The sequence below is a fragment of the Mirounga angustirostris genome, unplaced genomic scaffold (assembly GCF_029215605.1).
Source record: "Mirounga angustirostris isolate CCGP_5_RB_7025 unplaced genomic scaffold, mMirAng1.0.hap1 SCAF_11, whole genome shotgun sequence".
Lineage (NCBI taxonomy): Eukaryota > Metazoa > Chordata > Mammalia > Carnivora > Phocidae > Mirounga > Mirounga angustirostris.
Window position 1 is genome coordinate 56,498,387 of NW_026991719.1, and position 21,190 is coordinate 56,519,576.

Sequence of the window (21,190 nt, forward strand, 5' to 3'; positions counted from 1 at the left end):
GGGTTGCAGGGCATGAACTTGCTTTAGTGTCTCTAGGTGGAAAAAGCTAAAAGTGAATTTTTTAAGTTTTTATTTAAATTCCAGTTAATGTACAGTGTAATATTAGTTTCAGTTGTACAGTATAGTGATTCAACAGTTCCATACATCATAAAAGTGAATTTTTTGAATGAAAGTTTAAAATCTTACTAAAGCCACAAGACATACACCCATCTCCAAACTACTGTCTTGGTGATGTTCATCTCTCTTTACCATTAAAGAGATGATGGGATAAGGCCTTAGACATTATTACTAGTAGTATACAGTATCATTAATACACTATTACAACTCAAAATTTAGGTTCAATTTCCCCATTTCTACACCATAAAAGCAATCTTTTACTACAGAAACAAACCTGTACTATAAAATATAAGAGAATTGAGCAAGAAATATTTCAGTTGCATTGCAAAAATTTTTAAATGTTTTTTCCTTTCTTTGAACATCTTGGGCTTCTATTCTGAAGACTGGGGGTAGTAACTAATTATAAATATCAGGATAAAATGAGTATTTCAATCGTTTCCTGTTCCAGATGAATGATGGGCTCTTTGTCCCATAAGCTGTAACATGCATAAGTACAGAGATTGAATTTAAGGCATGGGAGAAGCAGGAAACCGACATTACATGGTCAAGTGGGAGAAATACTGGATGAATATAGGCATAACTGTCAGAGGTTAGTCGTGTCCTATAGAAGTTTTTTCAGAGTTGTTGAGCACGAAATTTGGGCCCTTACTTTATGTGCTTTATGTCATTGAATTCCCATAACAATCCTGTAAAGTCAATATTATTGTTCTCATTTTACAGATGAGCAAACCCTGGCTTGGAAAAATTAAGTAATTTGCCCAAAGCCACACAACTAGTTTCAATAATTAATCCAAGGTCTTTTTGACTCCAAAATGACTTAGCATGGTCAGACACTTGTTTTTTCCTTGTAATATTCAGTGCTATAATCAGTCTGGTACTAGTAATGCAGCAAAATCTGAAGCATACTGGCTTGAGGGGGAGGAGAGAGTTTAAGGACCAGAAAATGGCATCTAAGACAGGGGTTGTAAAGTAAAGATATCGTCCTTTCCTGAAACAATGAATTTGAATTATATAGTTTACACCAAGAATCCCAACAAGTAAAAGTCACTGTTACTTTGAGTTGAGAACGTGTGTATGGAAAAATGTTCTGCTATTGCTTTTGACTTAAAACAGCTGCTATGACAACCCCCCAGGAGAACCTACTTTCTCCAGTCTTACTTTTACTCAACAGTAACTGTGAATGTCAAATCTTGTTTTATGTACAAGGAGCCAAAATTTCCCTGCCACTTACATCTTTCCCCCAAGAAACAAAAAGCTTTATAAACACACAAAGGAGCATTATATAGAAAGAGAACTTGGGACACACCAAGAGTGATCAGTTTAACATTCCACAAATTTCCCTTGAAATTAGGAAAGGTATTTTGCACTGCTTTTCATAAACCTAGTAAATTTCCATTTCTTTAAGTTTTCCTAGACACTCTTTCACTATGGTTTATTCCTTAAATCATTATTACTGTCAGAAATCCCCTTAGATGTAAAAAAAAAAAATACATTTTTGAGAATGTTTTATGCTCTGCTGATTTTTTTTCTTAAAAAGAAAATAGAAGGACTTATATCTCCGCCAAGATGAAGAAACCTCGTTCCTTCTAGGTCTTCCCTCTTACACTAACATCCCCTGGGCATAAGACATACAAACAAGACTGAAAAGTGGAAACATCAGGCAGACTGACTCAGAACTTGAGGAACAATACAGTGGTACACTCCCTGGGTTTCCTTTTTGCCTCCCATATATCCCAGACAGGTCACTACAGAAGCCTCCAGTCCACAACTGCCAACAGACACAGACAAAAACATCTCTAAGAAAAGCCTGATCCCCATATCTAAAGGAAAGGAGGAAAGGGTTGCCTAATAACAGAAAACTTTTTGGCAATACCTGCTCTATTGTAGCCAAACACCAACAGAAAAATCACACCCTCCCCACTGCCCCCCTGTTTCAATGGAGCCTAATAGGAAGTAATATTTCACTCCACTCCTTCCCACAAAAAAGCAGGCAGTAGGGCACCTGGATGGCTCAGTCATTGGGCATCTGCCTTCGGCTCAGGTCATGATCTCAGGTTCCTGGGATCGAGTCCCACGTCGGGACCCCTGCTCAGTGGGAAGCCTGCTTCTCCCTCCCCCACTCCCCCTGCTTGTGTTCCCTCTCTTGCTGTGTCTCTCTCTGTCAAATAAATAAAATCTTAAAAAAAAAAAAGGTAGGCAGTATGCTCCTATCCCACTGTTGAGGTGGTGTTGGCAGAATTGGGCAGACAGTCCTTCTAATCCCCTATTTGGCAGAAGTAGATGGTGCTCCTATTCTCATTCCAGTATTGTCATCCCAGTCCAGTGTCAAGCTAAGTTGCCTCATTCACACCCAGAAGCAAAAAGAGTTAACAACTAGGTGCAAAGCAGGGCTAGTCACCACTGAACTCCAACACCATCTCCATGTTAGTGGGGCACAATGGGGAGGCTGAGCTTCTACCCCCTTTGCATCAAAGAGACTGAATAAAGGGATGCATATCAAGGCTAGTAAACACTGCTTTTCCCCCACCCCTGTTGTCAGGGACACCCAGTGGGAAGCTGCACCTGTACACCCATCCGGCAGCAGTGAGACTGAAAGAAGCAGTGTGAAGCTGGGTTAGTCAGCACTCCTATCCCCCACTGTACCCCCATTTCAGTGGGGTCCAATGGAGAGCTGAGCCTTTATCCCCAGTCAGCATCAATGAGTCTTACATTAACGAGGTGGTAAAGGTAGAACTAGTTGGGACTTTTCTTTCCCTTCCCCTGGTGTCAGCAGGTCCCACTAGGGAGCTGAGCTTATACTTCCATTCAAAGATAACAAAAGCCAGAAAAAAAGATAACAAAACCCAGAAGCCCTGTGGATCAGTGCCCCACTTTCACTGGGATAGTGCCAGCAGAGCCAGAGAGGTAGCTGAACTTTCACTCCACCCATTTGCAACAAGGAAGTATGAGTCAGTGCCCCACTTTTGCCAAGGTCATGTCAGTGAGATGCAGCGGGAACATGCACACATACTCAACCTTCACATTATACCTCAACACCACCTCCCTAAAAAGAAAATTAAATATAAATTTGTCTAATAATACAGTATCCAAAAACCTCCCAGTTTAAAAAAATAACTCATGAATGAGAACAGGCACCAACACCCAGTTGAAACAGATTTTATCTGACAAGGATTATAAAGCATCCATAATAAAAATGATCCAATAAGTTATTACAAATTTTTTGAAAAAAAACATACAAAATCTCAGCAAATAATTGAAATTATTTTTTTAAAAGAAGCAAACCAAAAATATAGAACTAAAAAAATAAATGAAATGAACTCAGTGAATGGGCTCAATAGTAGAGTGGAGATAACAGATGATAGAATCAGTGGACTTGAGGTCAGAGCAGTAGAATTTACTCAGTCTGAACAACAAAAAGAAACTAGACTGGAAAAAAATGAACAAAGCCTCAGGGAATCTGTGGGATAATAACAAAAGATCCAGCATTCATATCATCAGTGTCCAAAAGGAGAGGAGAGAAAAAGAAGTACTGAAAGAGGACTTGAAGAAAGGGGTGACTTAAAAAGAATAGAAACTCTGACATGCTAAAACATGGGTGAATCATGAAGACATTATACTACATGAAAATAGCCAGTCGCAAAAAGACAAATACTTCATGAGGTACCCAGAGTAGTCAAAATCAGAGAGAATTGGATGATTACTGACAGGGGCTGGGGGTAGAGGGGAATGAAGAGTTATTTCATGGGCATAGGGTTTTAGTTTTGCAATATTAAAAGAGTTTTGGAGATTGAGTGTACAACAGTGTGGAGGTAATTAACACTACTGAACTATACACTTAAAATGGTTAAGATGGTAAATTTTATGTTATGTGTATTTTATCACAATTAAATTTTTAAAGAATTTTTTAAAAAGTAATAATGGCTAAAAACCTAAAATTGGCAAAATACATATTCAAGAAGATAAATGAAATCCAAATATAATAAACTCAAATAAATCCATGCTAAGACACATCATAATTAAACTTCTGAAAACTAATGATATTTTTTAAATTTTGAGAGCAGCTGGGGGGGGGAAATGATGCATTACTTATAAGGGAACATGAGTTAGACTGTGAACAGATTTTTTTTTTTATTTGTCAGAGAGAGAGACAGAGAGCAAGCAAGCACAAGCAGGGGAAGGGGCAGGCAGAGGCAGAGGGAGAAGCAGGCTCCCTGCTGAGCAAGGAGCCCAATGCGGGACTTGATCCCAGGACCCTGAGATCATGACCCGAGCCAAAGGCAGACACTTAACTGACTGAGCCACTCTGGCATCCCTGTCAACAGATTTTTTTATTTAAAAGCATAGAGGCCAGAAGGAAATGGTACAATATTTTTCAAATGCTGAAAGAAAACTGTCAACTACAGATCTGTATCAAGAGAAATCCCTACAGGAATTAAGAGAAAATAAAGGAATTTTCAGATGAAGAAGAATATTTGTTGCTAGCAAACCTATACTTAAAGATTGGCTAAAAGAAGTTCTATCAACAGAAATGTTAACAGAATAAGGCTCAGAACTTCAGAAAAGAAAGAAGTACACCTTAATGGTGAAAATAGGAGTAAACAGAATAGACTATGCTAGTTCTTCTGAGTTTCTTAAATCATTTCTGATGGTTGAAGCAAAAATTATAATACCATATGATGTAGCCAAATGTATGTAGAGGAAATACTTAAGACAAGATATATTTATATTGAAAAGGTGAGGAGAGTACTCAACATCATTAGCCATTAGGGAAATGTAACTCAGAAACATAGTGAGATACAACTTCATACCCACTAGGGTGGCTATAATCAAAAAGATATTATAACAAGAGTTGGCAAGGACATGGAGAAATTGGAACTATCATAAACTGCTGGTGGGAATGTAAAATGATGCAACCCTTTTGGAAAGAACAGTGTGGCAGTTTCTCAAAATGCTAAACATACAGTTAGCATATGATCCAACACCCATTCCCAAGTATAACCAAATATTGAAACAGATATTCAAATACTTATACATCAGTGTTCATAGCAGCATTATTTATAATAGCCAGAAACTAGAAACAGCCCAAATATCCATCAACTGAGAGATGGATAAATAAATTGTGGTATATTCATGCAATGGAACATTATTTGACAACAATACTGATGTATGGTATGACATGGATGAATCTTGAAAACATTACGCTAAGTGAAAGAAGCCAGTAATGTAGTCTATGATTCCATTTATATGAAATGCCCAGAAGAGGCAAATCCATACAGACATAGAGTAAATTAGTGGTTCCTTGGGGGTGGGGGAAGTTGGACAGAAATGAGGGTGACTACTAAGGGTTATAGGGTTTCTTTTGGGGATGACAAAAATGTTCTATTAATTGTGAGGTTTACACATCTCTGAAAACCATTAAATTGTACATGTTAAAAGGATGAATTGTATGTGTCAACTGCATCTTCTTAGAGCTATTATCAAAAATGAAAATGCACAAAGAATAAAACAAGACAAAACCAGAGAGGGAGACAAACCATAAGAGACTCTTAAGCATAGGAAACAAACTGAGGGTTGCTGGAGGGGAGGGAGGTGGAAGGATGGGGTAACTGGGTGATGGACATTAAAGAGGGCATGTGATGTAATGAGCACTGGGTATTATATAAGACTGATGAATCACAGGCCTGTACCCTGAAACCAATAATATATTATATGTTAATTAATTGAATTTAAATTTAAAAACGTTTAAAAAAATTTAAAATGCAGAGTGTAAATGGACCTAAATAGGAGTAAGGTTTCTGTGCTTCACTGAAGTACTAAATCATCAATACCAGTAGACTGTCATAAGCTATGTATGTATCATAATACCTAGAGCAACCACAAAAACTATATTGAGTGGAATACTCAAAAACATTATAAATAAAAATGCAATCCTTAAAAGATGTTAAAAAAAAAAAGATGTTCAAATGACCCACAAGAAGGCAGTAAAGAGAAAACAGGAATTATAAACAGGAAACAAACAGAAAACAAAATATAAAATGGCAGATGTAAGTGCTAACAGATCAATAATTACATTAAATGTAAATGATCTAAACATACCAATTAAAAGACAGAGATTAGCAGAATGGATTATAAAATATTACCCAACTATATGTTGTCTACAATAAAATAATTTTGGGGGCACCTGGGTGGCTCAGTCATTAAGCGTCTGCCTTCGGCTCAGGTCATGATCCCAGGGTCCTGGGATCGAGCCCCGCATCAGGCTCCCTGCTCGGCGGGAAGCCTGCTTCTCTCTCTCCCACTCCCCCTGCTTGTGTTCCCTCTCTCACTGTGTCTCTCTGTCAAATAAATAAATAAAATCTTTAAAAAAAAATAAAATAAAATGAAATAAAATAAAATAATTTTGAATATAACCAAATAGGTAGATTGAAAGTAAAAATGGGAAAAAAGGTATATCATGCAAAAATTAATGAAAAAAAAGCAGGAGTGGTTATCTGAATAAAGTATAATATGTTAAAGTATAATTCCAAGCAAAGAAAATTAATAGAGACAAGAGGGACATTAATATGATAAAAGGATCAATCCATTGGGATAATGTAACAGTCATAAATGTGTACACACCAAACAACAGATCCTCAAAATACATAAAACAAAAATAGACAAATCCACAAATATAATTGGGATATCAACAACATAACAATTCATAGAACTACTGGACATAAAACCAACAAAGATAGGGAAGAACTGAACAACACAATGAACCCTCAAAATCTAATTGACAAACATAAAACACTACTCCCAACAACACCGAACTACACATTTTTTTAAGCACCATGGAACTTTCATTTATCAAAGTAAAACATATATCCTGGGCTTTAGAACAAACCTCATCAAATTTGAGAATTGTAATTAAAGAGTAAGTTCTCTGATCATAATGAATTAAGAGAAGAACAACAGGAAACTCTCTGAAGACTTAGAAATTAAATAACATTCCTCAAAATAATCCATGGGTCTAAGAGGAAGTCTCAAATCAAGTTACAATATACATAGAGCTGAATGTAATTAAAATCTCCTTTAAAAGGAATCTCCAAGCCCAGATTATTTCACGGAATAACTCTACCAAATATTTTAAGAACTAGCACCAATTTTACACCATCTGCTCCAGAGAGTAGAAGGAAAGGGAACATTTCCCAACTCCTTTTATGAGAAAGAAGTACAGATTCCACACTTGGTCTTCTTTGACACCTGAGGGAGAAGGGGCTCCTTATAGTTTGTATCACCCTGATAAAATGAGACAAAACGGCACTAAAAAGGAAATCTAAGGGCCAATATCTCTCATCAAATTAAATGCAAAAATCCTCAAAATATCAGCAAATCAAATGCCACAATATATAAAACAATTATATATCATGACTAAGTGGGATTTATCCCAGGCTTTATGTAAGAAATTAATAAGTTTAGCCCCACATATCAGTAGGCTAAAGAAGAAAAATTATATGATCATATCAATTAATGCTGAAAAGGCACTTGACAAAATCCAACACCCATTCATGATTCAAACCTTCAGCAAACTAGGAATATAGAACTTCCTCAAATTGATCAAAAGCATCTACAAGAAATGACATCTAACATAATGTTCTATGGTAAAAAGCTGAATACTTTGTTCCTAAGATTGAAACAAGGCAAGAATATATGTTCTCACCATTCTTTTTTTTTAAGATCTTATTTATTTGACAGAGAGAGATAGAGAGCACAAGTACAGGGGCAGCAGAGGGAGAGGGAGAAGCAGGCTCCCTGCTGAGCAAGGAGCCCAGTGTGGGGCTCGATCTTAGGACCCTGAGGTAATGACCTGAACTGAAGGCAGATGCTTAACTGACTGAACCACCCAGGTGCCCCTGTTCTCACCATTCTTAATCAACACAGTCCTGGAAGTGCTTTGCATACTGATCAGAAAGAAGAAATACTGTTTAGACCATTTACATTTAAGCTAATTATTGATATGTTAGGGTTTTAATCTGCCAAATTTTTTCTTTCCTTTATTCTTTTTTTTCTTTTCCTGCTTTCCTGTGAGGTACCTGAACAGTTTTTAAGAATTCCATTTAAAAAAAAAAGAATTTAGGGGCACCTGGGTGGCTTAGTCAGTTGGGAATCCAGCTCTTCGTTCTGGTCATGTCATGATCTCAGGGCCATGGGATTGAGCCCCTGCATCAGGCTCCACACTCAGCGTGGAGTCTGTTTGGATTCTTTGCCCTTCCCTCCCCTCCCCCTCTGTTCCTCCCCCTGCTCACACATGTGCCCACTCTCTCTCTCTCTCTCTCTCAAATAAATAATAAATAAAATCTTTTTAAAAAGGAACTCCATTTTAGTAGCACTTTTGAATATTTCTCTTTGTGTTGTTTAATGTTTGCTTTTGGTATTACATTGTGTGTACATAATTTATCAGTCTACTGGTATTGACATTTAACCAGTTTGAGTAAAATTTAGAAAACTTACCTCTCTTTAAGTCCCTTTACTCTCCCCCTCCTCCATTTATAATATAATTGTCTTAAATATTATTCCACATATATTGTGAAACACTTAAGACAATGTTATAACTTGATTTAATTGTCAAATGCAACTCAGAAAGTCAAGAGAAGAAAGTCTAGTATATTAACCTTATTTTTGCTCTTTTTTTGCTTTCTTTCTTCCTGATATTCCAAGATTCCTTCTTTTATAATTTCCTTTCTCTTACAGAACTTCCTTTAGCCATTATTTTAGGTGAGGTCTGCTGGTGACAAGTTTTGTTAGTTTGCCAATATCTGAGATGTCTTGATTTCCCTTTAATTCCTGAAAAATATTTTCAGTGGGTATAAGATTCAGTGTTTCACAGTTCTTTTCTTTCAGCATTTGAAAAATGTGCCACTTTCTTCTGGCCTTCCTGGTTTCTTATAAGAAATTCACTGCCATTTGAATTGTTTTTCCCCAAAAGGTAAAGTTTCAACTTTCTCCAGCTGCAAAGGTTTCCTCTCTGTCTTTAGTTTTCAGAAGTTTAATTTGATGTGACTGCTATTAGAGCCCATGAACTAAGCTTTTTATTTCAGTTTTTCTTTTTCAATTCTAATATTTCCATTTGGTTCCTCTTTATATCTTCCATTTTTTTGCTGAGACTTTCTATTTCTTTGTGAGGCTTTAATTTTTTTTTTTAATTTATTTCAAGAGTGTTCATGATTACTCATTGAAGCATTCTTATGATGGCAACATTGTCATAAAATCCTATTATCTCTATTATCTCACTGCTGGTTCTTATCTTTTTTCATTCAGTTTGAGATATTCTTGGTTCTTGGTATGACAAGTGGTTTTTTATCAAAACCTCAACATTTTACATTTTATTTTAAGGCTCTGGATCTTATTTAAACCTTCTGTTTTAACTGGCTTTTCATGACACTGCTCTGCCAGAGGAAAGAGGGATTTGCCACCTCATTATTGCCAGGTAGAGATAGAAGTACAGATTCCACACTTGGTCTTCTTTGACACCTGAGGGAGAAGGGGCTCCTCATTACTGCTGCATAGGGGTGAGAGTTCCAACTCACCACATGGTCAGTCTCTTCTGACATTGCAGGTGAGGGAGTCTAGTTACTTGCTGGTGAGGATGAAAGTCCCAGCTCCTTATTTGGCCTTCTCTGACACCACATCAGCAGGGGTTGGGACACCTTGTTATCACTTCATGAGGGTGGAATTTTAGGGTTCACATTTGGCCTTTGCTGGCATGGGTGGGATGGAGCCACAGGTGTTTTGCTGTAGTGTTGCCTGGAGTAGAGTGGTTATTGTCTAAAAATTTTCTCTCATGCCAGATTACTCCTTTTCTGGTTCTTTAGCTCAAAGAGGATTTTTTTAGGGCTTTTTTTTTTTTTTTTTTTGTCTGCTCTTGTTGGTATTTCTGGGCTGCTGGCTTCTTCAGTTCCAAGTTTGGGGTATATGAAGCACAAAGAAAATCTGGAAAACTTATCATTCTGTCATCCTTGGGTTCCAAATTTCCTAGACAGTTTGCCTTCTTCTCTCCACCTTTCTGAGTCTTCTTCTATTTGTTTTATTGTATAATGTCCAGGATTTTTTGTTGTACTTAGTGAGAGGAATAAGGAAGAGTATGCTTACTTCAGGAAACTTATTATCCATTTAATGGCTACAGGATCTATAGTGATCCCCTGTTTTATTCCTTATATTGGTGATTTGTGCCTATTCTACTTTTTACTTTTGTCAGTCTTGTTAGAGATTTATCAATGTTATTGATTTTTTCCAAAGAATCAGATTTTTATTTCATTGATTTTCTCTTTGTCTTCCTGTTTTCAATTTCATTTATTTCTTCTCTTGTCTTTATTAATTTTTTCCTTCTGATTATTTTGGGTATACTATGCTCTTCTTTTTTTAGTTCCCTGAGGTAGGAATTTAAATTTCTTTGAGGCCTTTCCCCTTTTCTAAATGTAAGCATCTAGTGCTATAAATTTCCCTGTCAGCACTGCTTTAGTTGCATCCATAAATTTTGATATGTTGTGTTTTTATTTTCATTAAGTTCTGTGTTTTTCCTTTTAGACTTCTCTTTGATTCATGGGTTGTGTAAAGTGTGTTTTTTATGTTTTCAAGTGTTTGTAGGTTTTCCTATTTTCTGTGTGTCACTGATTCCTAGTCTGATTCCTTTTTACTCTGTGAGCATTCTTTCAATGCTTCTAAATTTGTTGAAATTTGTTTTTTGACCCAGGATATAATCTGTCTTGGTGAATGTTTCATGGGTGTTTGAAAAAAATGTATTCTTCTGTTGTTGAGAGAGTGTTATAAAAATGTAAATTAGGCCCTCTTGAATGATTGTTGTGTTCAGTTGTTCTATATCTTGTCTAATTTTCTGTCTAGTAGCTCTATCAATTGCTGTGAGTGGGGTGTTAAAGTCCCTAACTATAATTTTGGATTTGTCTATCTATCTTTTTGATTTGGTTTTGGTTTCATGTATTTTGAAGCCCTGTTGTTTAGTGAATACACATTTAAGATTGCTATGTCTTCTCAGTATATCTATCCTTTTAACATTTTGTGATGACCCTATCTGTCTCTGGTAATTTTCTTTTCTCTAAAATCTTAACTCATAATAGTGATAATGATTTTCATTTTTTGACAGTGTGATATATCTTTTTCCATCCTTCTGTTTCTAACCTATATTATTGTGTTTGCAGTGAGTTTTTGTTAACAGCATATAACTGGATCATATTTTTTAAATATACTCTGCCAATCTCTGTCTTTTAATTGATGCATTTAGACTATGTTTAAGGTAATTATTGATATGTTAGGGCTTATGTATGCCATTTATTTATTTATTTTTGTTTCCCCTTTTTTTTTTTTTTTGGCTTGCCTTCCTATGGGTTTCTTGCACATTATTATTACAGTTTTTAGTCTATTATTTAGTATAATTTTCTTAGTGGTTGCTCTAGATATTTGTGTTTGTGTGTATATATAACTTATCACAGTCTATGCATCTCAACAATTTACCATTTTGAAGTATTGAAATCTTGCTATATTTAGGAACATTTACTTCCTACTTTTTAAATATAATTGTGTCAAGTATTTTCTCTACATACATTGAGCACTATAACAAACAATGTTATAATTTTTACTTCAACCATCAAATATAATTTGGGAAATTCATGAGAATTAGGATAGTTTATTATATTATTTATTTTTACCCATTCCATTGTTCTTTTCTTTCTGAACTCTGAGCCTTTTGTTATCCTTTCCTTTTTGTGTAGAGAGCTTCCCTTAGCTATTTTAAAGGACATATCTGCTAGCAAGATTTTCCTCAAGTTTACCTTGAGAATCTCTTTAATTTCTTCCTGAATGATAGGTTTGCTGGATAGAGAACCTGTGGTTGACAGTTTTTTCTTTTAGTATATGAATAATATTATGCCACTTCCTTGTAACTTCCATGCTATGAGAGAAGAAATCCTCTGACCTTCAAATTGATTTTTTTTATTGGTAGTACACCATTTCTCTCTAGTTGCTATTAAGATCATTTCTATGTCTTTAGTTTTCAGGGTTTAATTATGATGTTTATTGGTGTGGGTGTCCTGGGTTTACCTTATTTGATGTTCATTCAGTTCATTGAATCAGTAGGTTTATGTCTTTTGCTGTCAGCCATTAATTCTTTGAGTATGTTTTTAGTTCCACTCTTTCTCTTCTGTCTGGGCCTCCCATGATATTAATGTTAACTATCATGTTATTGTTCCACAGGTCCCTAAGTTTCCTTCTTCACTCTTATCAGTGTTTGTTTATCTGTTGTTCAGATTGAATAAACTCTATTCATCTGTCCTCAAGTTCCTTATTTCTATCTTCTGTTTATTCTACTATTGAGTCTATTTAGAGAATTTTATATTTTAATTATTTTGATTTTTAGTTCTAGAATTTCCATTTCATTTTTTATAACTTCTTTTCTGAGGTTTTCTATTTTTTTCATTTGTTTCAAGGGAATTTGTAATTAATTTTTGAAGCAACTTTATAGTGGCTGCTTTAAAACCTGTGTCAGATGGTTACAACAATCTTATCTATCTCAGCATTGCATCAGTTGATTTTCTTTTCTCATTCACATTGTGATTTTCCTGGTTCTTGGTATGATTAGTTATTTTACTGTATCCTTGGATATTATATTAGGATATTCTTAATTCTATTTAAATCTTCTACTTTAGCAAGCAGCAAGCCTGGTTAGGTGTAGTTTATAAGTTCTGGCCTGCTTTTATAAGCCAGAATTCCAATGACAATTTACTTTTCTGAGTCCTTACAATGCTACTCTGGTCTGTTTCATTCCCTAGCACTACTTGAGCTCCTGCTTAGTCTCTGCTGGTGCCACCTGTGGGTGCAGAAGGTGCTTCCATGGGCCACCCAGTGTCATAAGGTAGAAGGTCAGGAATACCAGAACTATGGGACAGAGAGTATTTTCCCTTGCCTATTCTCTGGCCATCCAATGCTGGAAGGATCTCCGCTCCATCACTACTGGTGCCTGCAGAGGAAGAAATCACCTAACTGGGTTGCCTTCTGCCAGGTAACACAGGCTCTATATAGGTCTTTGCCACTCTGTGGAGGTAGAGGAATCCTTGAGCCTGGTTCATCTTTTGCCACATAGTGTAGCACCAAGAGACATTTTGAAAAGGAATGGATTTCATATACTAAAAGTACCTAATGTAATGCTAATATTATATCAGCCCTTATATGATTTTATCATATTACCACTACTGGATGTTGGTTTCTTATTGACCTATCATTTTTCCCTTTTTTGAACTCAATGTCCCTTGCTTTCTGAGACTTATGAAGAAAGATGTAATAGGTGGCAAAAAATGAGAGGTTTGGCATCAAATAACCTGAGTTTGAGCCTAGACTCTGCCTTTGGCTGAGAGATCCTAAACAAGTGATCTTCTCTTCCTTGAGCTTCAGTTTTATTCCTTGTAAAATTGACACACTACCACCCACCCACAGAACTAATGTAAGAATTAAATTAAAATAATTGTAAATTCACTCTGTGAAATGATATACAAAGGGAGGTGGCACTTTTCTTACTCATCTATTGTTCTCTATAATCATTTCTGTTTTTGTCATATCTACCTGTACCACCAGCACCCTACTAGATAACCTTAGTGCACCAACACTAATACCCTTGTTTTAAAACTCTAATCCTTGAACTGGTACCAGGCTGACTACATAAGAATCACCTAGGGCTTGCTTTTGAAACACAGATTCTCTGGATTGACCCCCATATTTTACTTAGCAGATCTGAGATGAGACCCAGAAATCTGTATTTTAAAAATTATCTCCAGATAGTTCTTTAAACACAGCCAGATATGGGACACACTTTGCCTTAAACACTTAGCACTATATCTTACACATAGCAGACAGTCAGAAAATGGTCAATAAATCACAGTAAGAGATTGCAAACCAGCCTTTCATGTTCCAAACTCCTACCCTTCCCAGGTCAAAGGGGATCTCACTACAGGATCTCTTTACATTCTCTTCCACTTCTGTGATTCCAGCTATATCATGGGTCTTTAGAAGCAAAGCTTGGTAGATTAAACCAGCAATTATTGCCTTTTAAAATGCTAGTGATTTTAAGGGTTTTCTTTGAAAAGTCTTAGTCAATAGGAGCATAAGACTATGAATAACACCAAAATATTTAGCTGTCTATTGAAAATTCTTTACAGTATCAAATAAAATGGGAACAGATGCAACTAGACCAGAGCTTGGTTAGTAGGTAACAGATTTATTGGACTTGCTCATTTTAAAAATTAAGGTTATAAACAACATATGTTAAAAATCCTATAAAAACTGCTCTGGAAATCATCTTCCTGGAAAGCCAGAATCCCTGCTAATGTTCTGAATTTGCTTTTCAGAACTGAACAATGACATCGTATACATCTGCAGCACTGTTTGAAACAATGCTTCTTTGAAACAGAGCTTACTCTGTATGGGTGTACATTCAGTAGCAACCCCAAAGTTTCAAACACCTGGTCTCTTCCCAGAATATAATCCATCCAATCCCTTAAGAAAAGACAACTTCTCTATTTACAAATACAGGTGGTGTTGCTATGAGTTACAGTTTTCAGGAAGTTTTCATACATAGTTCATGATTTTAAAGCAAAAACAAGTCATATGAGAATGAAATCAACAGATCTTTGGTCTATCCTGAAGGCTAGAGACTTGAGAAGAATCTCTTTTTATTCTTGCTGTCACGTATGCAAGTCTCCTGTTGAATCTCTCTGGTCCACTGTTCCATCTAATGAAGTCATGTTCTGTGCTCAGGGCAGTAATATCCTCAGAAGCAGATGTCTCCCATAAAGCATGACCTCATTCCTTGGAATGGCAAGAGCCTGCAGTAGACTGTTGGGGTAATGTGGTGGTGGGGGGGAGGGCTTTGTTTAAAAATAGTTTTCTTAAATAATTTGTTCAACTTTTTTATAAATTTCTATTAAAAGGCAAATCTAGTGGCTTTTTTTGTTGTTGTTAACTTCACTTCTCAATTCCAGAAGGGGCAACCACTAGGCCAGAAGGAACAGAATCCTCACAGAGCACAGTCACTTCCATCCAATTGTTTGTCAAAGACAGAGTGAGTGACAGATTTGGGTATAAAAGGGTAAAACTTGGGATTTTCCAGATGCTGAATCTAGGCTCTATATCAGACCCCACTGAATCACAGCCTAGATTTCAACAAGCATTTTCTAACAGGCCTGGAGCTCAACGGATATAAATTCAAGTGCCCAAGGAAAGTTACTGACCCAGATGCTCTCAGCAATTAGGCAAATGGGAACATTGCTAGAGAAGGAAAAGATAGGGGGAAAGAGTGGACGGATTAGAAAGATGCAGTTTGAAGCCCATCCAAACTTGCTCAGGAAGATGGCTATTCCTGTTCCAGATGTAGGGCAGTTCCTGAGCACTAACTTCTCAAATTATTAGGAATAACCAAAATTTATGACTTCTGCACTCTCTGACATCCTATAACCAGGACTTTCAGTCACAGCCCACATGTCCTAGTGTGCTCCTCACTTTTGTTTGTGTCTATGCAGAAAGTGAGCACCCTAAGAAAGAAAAGGTCCAAAGAGCTAATTTCCTAAAGAAAAAGGGAAAGACCTTTCCACAAACAGCATCAGAAGGAAATATAAGGTACTTACATTCTGAGCTCAGCACCTGCAATTTGTAGGTTTAAACACTACATTCCCATAAGAGATTTGTTTCCATTACAGTATTGTACATTAAAAAATGAAGAAGTGTCACTAATGCTGTAAATATTAATTGATGGTGATAAATACTGAAATGATATTTCCTTCTCCAACTCCTTCATTAGTTGCCTTAGCTGGCAACTAGTCATCCTTCAAAGAATAATTTAAGCCTCATCCCTACCATAAAGCAAATCTTTCCAGAGCAAATATCCCAGACTTCATTTATCATGCTCCTTGAGGCCATCCATCCTCTTCTCTCCTTCCACACCTCATTTTCATCCCTTCTACATCTGATTCCTCTGGAGACAATGACATTGGTACCTAAAATGAAAGTACACAGGAAACAGATAAGAGATAAATATACTTTTTTAAAAGTTAGCGTGGCTGGGAAAACTGTTTAAAAAACTGAGGTCATATATCAATTGTCCCTCAAGAAAGTGCTACAAACTAGAAATAGCAGTAAATTTTTTAAATGAAGGCTACTGTACATTTTTTTCTACCAGTAATAAAAACCACCCAATGATATCCTAAGAGAGAAAGGAGTTAAGCCCAAATCAAGATATTACAGAACAAATATTTCCCATGTTCTAGTAACCATTGCAAAGCATAGAAAGAGAAGGAATGTTTCCCAGCTTATTTTATGAAATTGGTATGACCTGATAACAAACCCTTCCAAAAACAGCATCAAAAAGGAAACTAAAGATGTCTCACATAAAAATCCTAAACTACTAGCAAATCAAACCCTGCAAAATAGTTAAAGTATATGTTATAACCAAGTAGGGTTTGTCCTAGGAAAGCAAAGATGGTTCAATAATAGGAATTCTTAATATCACATTACATCATCAGCTCAAAGATTATGAATTATATGATCAGCTCAGGTTTGATAAAAATTTAATCACCTTTACTGATAATTCTTAGTAAACCAGGAGTAAAAGGATATTATTTAATATGATAAGAATTTCTTAGCCTACTAAGTAGCATAGTTCTTAATGATAAATATATCAGAGGCATTCCTGTCAAAACCAGTAATAAGACCAAGATGCCCATTATAATTGCTGATATTTAACATTATTCTTGAAGTTTTAGCCAATGCAATGAGGCAAGAAACTGAAATAGAAGTCATAACTATTGGAGAATTATATAAACTATCATTATTTACAGATATGATTCTATAGCTAGAAAACCCAAGACAAATTAATTGAAAAGATATGTTAAATAAGACAGATCACCAAGGTGGCCTCGTCTCGTACTGTCTGTTCTGTGTAGTACAAATAGAGTACTAAACATCTTTTATTCAAACAGCATTTATAAATTGAATATAATTGAACAACTAACTAAAAAGAAAAACTTTCTGCAGGAAGTCAAATCCTTCAAGGCCATTTCAGAATCTTGCTGTGCCTTAGGATCATCATTCTGAACATCAATTCATATTAAATTAAAAGACTTAGTTATTTGAGCTTTCTGTTTGCTTGGATTTGGGATGAGTGAAATTCATACAATTATGAAATTTTACAAAGAAATGAACTTGTAATTTTTGAGTGCTTAGAGAACATCTTACATATGCTATTTATGTTATCTTTTATAATCCTTACAATACTGTAAGATTAGGCATAGTTTCTCCATTTTACCATGAGGATGAAATGAAGCAGTTTCCTCAATGTCATACAGTACTTAGTAAGTGGTGGAGCTGGAACTTGAATTCAATTATGTGGCTTACAATTATGGATCCAATCTCCCTGCAAGGGAAAAGGTATTTCCTGGAACAAAGTTCTGCAGAGTACAATGTATAGAAGATGGCATGAACAGTGTGGGTGGCAATACTGAAGATAGAAAAGGCAAGCTAACTTTTATCAGGTTGAAAGATAACCTCAGAAATAAGCCAAGTAGGTATACCCTTTTTGGGAAAAAATAAAATTGGATTGGCTTTTTCCAAAATCAGAGTATTGAGCAGCACTTTCATCCTAGGGAAGTAGGATGTAAATGACCAGAGTACACACAAACTGAGCATTAGAAATCCCCAGTTTGTTCCATCATTAGAAAAATCCAGTGTGACTCAGGTTGAGCCCGATCTCTGATTAAAGGGGCACCACATGCACAATGGCACAACAGCTAGCCATCTTGAACTATTCTGGGAACCAGCTTAGAGCCATGTTGCAAATGTGTAGTTCTCAATGTAACTGCTGTTTGTGTTTTGGCTGGCCAGCTGTTGTGGCTGCACTCCTCCCCAGTAAAGGGGAGCCAGAGGACCACCTACCCACCTTTAGCAAGGCTGACAGAATTGCTTCTGGGAACAGCACATGGCACCTGTGGGTGCCGCATGCCATGATGGGGTTGATCTGCCCAAAGAAGGATAGTGTATCTCTGAAGATTTATGTCATATCCCAAAAGTAGATTCTCTCTGACTCCTCCTCTGCTCAACAAAAAGGTTAAGATGATAAAATTGTCACTGTAACCTTTAACATTAGTTTAATGAGTTAACACATCTCAACTACTAAAGCAATCTACTTAATTCTTGTGCATAAAGTAATTCCTTGCATTTTCCTAAAATGTCACACTTTCCAAAATTTGATTTTGTTTCTGTTATCTCATTGATCCCCAGAACTGAATATTGAACACCCCTGATTTCAAGCCCAAGTGAAGAGGAGAATGGTGCAACCATTAACAGAAATGAAGGAACTGGCACTTACAGATTGACCTGGAACAGTAGTTCTCAACCTTGGCCACACATTAGAATCACCTGGGGAGCTTTAAAAAATTCTCATGTCCATGCCTAGCTCCAGAACAATTGCATCAGAATCTCCAGGCATTAAGTTTTTGAAGCTACCCACGTAATTTCAATGGATAGCCAGATTTAAGAACCACTAACTTAAAAGATGAGTTCGATCTGAAGTTTGTGTTTTCCAGGTAACAGGAATGCATTCAAGTGGTGATGTCACGTAGTAGTTGGAGACATTGGTTGTGATTTAGGGACTGGGATTCTCCACAAGGATTGAAGCCCTGGAAAGAAATATACTTGTGAGAGAGTGTGCAAATAGAGATAAATATAGAAATCGAGAAAAGGAAGGGCCTGAAGGCTAACCTTTGATATTCCTAGTGTTAAGATTTCTGTTAACCTAGCTTTTTTTTTTTATTGTTATGTTAATCCCCATACATTACATCATTAGTTTTAGATGTAGTGTTCCATGATTCATTGTTTGTGCATAACACCCAGTGCTCCATAACCTAGCTTTTTTTTTTAAAAAAAGCCACATGTTTCATAATTTTAAAAAAATGACTAATAGAAGCCTTTGTAGAAGAAACTACATGTATCTAAAGGGATCAATGGGTATGATTTATTTAGACACTAAAAAAACCTTTCATTAAAGTACTGCAGCAAAGGTTGTTATGCTTTAAGTTGTGTCACCATGCATCATATGAAGAGGGCTTGAATGCGGGGATAAAGGGTAGTGATCAATGTATATCTTGCTAGGTTGGGAAGCATAAACAGTAGAGTTTCTGTAATAGCTGTTTTTGGTTTCATTTAACATTTTTATATATGGTCTAAGTGTGAGCTTCTAGTGAAATCTCTAAGCTCATAGATGACAAACCATTTAATCCACACACTCATTCAAAGCTCTGTCACTTACTATCTGTGTGACCTCTGACAAGTTACTTAACCTCTTCTGTTTCCCCAGCTGTAAAATAATGAAATTGGACATAAACGTCTCAGCTAGAAATTCTATAGCTTAGCTTAACTTAGCTCCTCATTCTGTGTCTACAATGAAAACAACACATAATCAAGTTCTTTAGTTGATTAGAGCAATATTAGAGAGTGACAATTATGGGGTCAAGGACCAGAGAAAGCTATTGTTATACAGAACTACTCACTATACAGAGTTCATTGTAACCAGATTGGCAAAGCACTGTTTCTGCCAGCCATCTGCTGGATCATAAAAATAGCTTTGTTATACAGGACCATCCTTTATGATTGGATTTAACCTGTACCACAGATTTCTTCAACAATAAATTTATAAATCTCTTATATAGCATTTTAGAGCTGAGGTTCATAAAATTTTAGAGTAAGAAGTCGCCTAGTCCATACCTATATTTGGCAGAAGGAAAGAGAAATGCAGACAAGTGAAGTGATTCGTCCAAGGTCAGACAGCAAATAATAAGTCATAGAGCTGTATCTCTGAACAACTAGTCCAGTTCTCTTCTTCCTATACTCAGTTCCCAACATAGTGAGAAATATAGCCATTTGAGACCTCAGGCTAGACCTATTTTGAAGCTGTTTTGGCAATCCTGTCAGGTAGGCATGTGGCTTGATAATAATAGTGATGAAAAATAAATGTGATGATTATAGCTAGTATTTACTGAGTACCTATATGTACCAGGCATTGTGCTAAGTACTGTGAATTATTGCATTTAATCCTCCTGACATCCCTTTTGAGATAGATATTATTGTCCCAATTTTCATAAATGAACAAACTAATTTAGAGAAGTGAAATAACTTGCCCAAGGTCACATAACTGTTGAATGTTAGATCTAGAATTCAGATCCAGTTCTGAAAGAATAACAAATCTCATGCTTTTTCCATAATCTCAGTATTTTCCAAACAGCATAATCCAGAGCATTAATTCAACAAGAGACAGGTATTTCTCATAAAAGTTTCTGTGGTCAAATCAGACTAGGAAATGCTGCATTTCATATTCTATTTTGGAGAGTCACATTTCCCATTCGTGTATTAAAAGATCTGAGAAGTCTTCAGTGAAGATCTGTTTATTTTTCCTTAACCCTGTGTTTCCAAACTCTTTTTGACTAAGGAATCCTTTTCCTAAAAACAACTGTTAACATCACAAAGGACCTCAGTGTTTCCTGGAGCATGGTATGAAAAACATTGCAGGAGACCACACAATCCATTCCATTTATCTTTCTAATCTTCTTCTGAAATTGCTTCTCTTAGGCCTGGCTTTTTCATCCTAACCACTAAAGTAACCAAAGACTCGGTGTTGCAAAATATTTCCTTAGTAAGAACACATACCTGTCACTTGGGGAACATCTCTGGGAACATGAAGAAACCTATACCTCATGGAACTTTGAGAGATCATTAAGCTTCTGAAATGCCAGCAGTTAGAGGTACTGTTATAGTGTTGCCTGAATCACAGTAAGACTTTTTATATTTTTGAGTCTTTCCCAAACCAAGCCAGAACTGAGCCAGAAAAGTTTCACCCCTGATCATAACTTTAAGTCACGCTTGTGGAGCCTGAAGCCCCAGGCATGAGCCCCTGCTGCAAGGGCTAGAGAGAAATCCTTGGATGAAGGAGGCAAGTCTTCTCATATTGGAAATACTTCAGAGATTGGGATGGGATGGGATGGGGTGGGGT

At 36.3% G+C, this 21,190-nt stretch overlaps 1 protein-coding gene across 6 annotated transcripts in view; it reads left to right on the forward strand.

Moving 5' to 3' along the window:
* Window positions 1-21,190, forward strand: part of EDA (ectodysplasin A) — a 345,587-nt gene that overhangs the window by 270,758 nt on the left and 53,639 nt on the right. The window lies entirely within an intron of this gene.